Source organism: Alosa pseudoharengus, unplaced genomic scaffold (genome assembly GCF_046254945.1).
Source record: "Alosa pseudoharengus isolate Yale_2024_CS ecotype anadromous, Long Island Sound unplaced genomic scaffold, YU_APseudo_1.1 YU_APseudo_1.1_scf_13, whole genome shotgun sequence".
Classification (NCBI taxonomy): domain Eukaryota; kingdom Metazoa; phylum Chordata; class Actinopteri; order Clupeiformes; family Clupeidae; genus Alosa; species Alosa pseudoharengus.
The window spans coordinates 20,637,731-20,638,967 of NW_027468598.1; positions in this window are offsets into that span (position 1 = coordinate 20,637,731).

Below are 1,237 nucleotides of genomic sequence, written 5' to 3' on the forward strand. Positions count from 1 at the left end.
AGAGAGAGAGAGAGAGAGAGAGATGGAAGGAAAGAGAGATGTATAGAGCGAGAGAGTAACAGAGAGAGGAGGGAGGACAGGAAGAGATGAGAGGGGGGTGAGGGTTTATGGAGAGTAGTAAAGGGGAGAGATTTCACACCCGTTTCTCTCAACGCCTCCATCGGCAGGCCCACGCAGGAGGACCTAAGCCCCCGGGGGATCTCTTTCACCTCTAATTAAAAAATAACACAGAAAATAAATATGACCCTGAAAGAAACACCCAGCCTTGCTCTCCCTCCCTCCCTCCCTCCCTCCCTCTCTCTCTCTCTCTCTTATTCTTAATCACTATCCCCCTCCCAAACTTTAACCCCACGTTCCTCTGCTAGTAAGCCAACCTGATCTCTTTGGTCATTTTCTTCAAATCAATGTGATGTGTCTCTCTCTTGTCTTCTCCTCTTTCATTATCTTTCTGTCTGTTCTTTCCATTAACCTCATCCCCTGTCTCCCTTTCTCTTTTCACTTTCTTTTTCTGTATATTCTTTTCCCATATACTTCCCCCTCTCCCCTCTCTTTTTCATTCTCTTTCTTCCCTCCATTGCTTTTGCTCTCTCTCTCTCCATCCCTTTATCCCTCCAGCTCTCTCTTTCTCTCTGTCTCTCTCTTTTCCCTCCTTCCCTCTCTCTCTCCCTCCTTTTCCCTCTCTCTCTCTCCCTCATTCCCTCTCTCCCTCTCTCCCTCCCTCCCTTTCCCTCTGCTCTCTCTCTCCCTCTGTCTCCCTGAGGCCAGATGTTTATGTGTGGGTACAGACACTGTGGGCTCCTGGGCTCTGTAAGGGAATCTGCTCACGCTGTCGTTTGTCGGATTAACAGGGCTGCAGTGAAACACGCGGATCCTGTTTCATGTTCTAGGGCCTCAGTCGCTCTTTCTCCTTTCTTCTCCTCCCTTCACACCCATATCCCTCCATCCCTCCCTCCTCCGTTCCCGCTCTCTCGTTGTCGCTCTCTCTCTCTCTCTCTCTCTCTCTCTCTCTCTCTCTCTCTCTCTCTCTCGCACCCAGTCTCTTTTTGTTGCTCTAACTCCTGCTCTCCTGCTGAGTTTGTTTTAGTAGCAGAGCTCGGGCCGCCTGTTTGATTGTGTTATGTGTGTTATGAGTGTGTGTGTGTGTGTGTGTGTGTGTGTGTGTGTGTGTGTGTGTGTGTGTGTGTGTGTGTGTGTGTGTGTGTGTGTGTGTGTGTGTGTGTGTGTGTGCATGTGCATG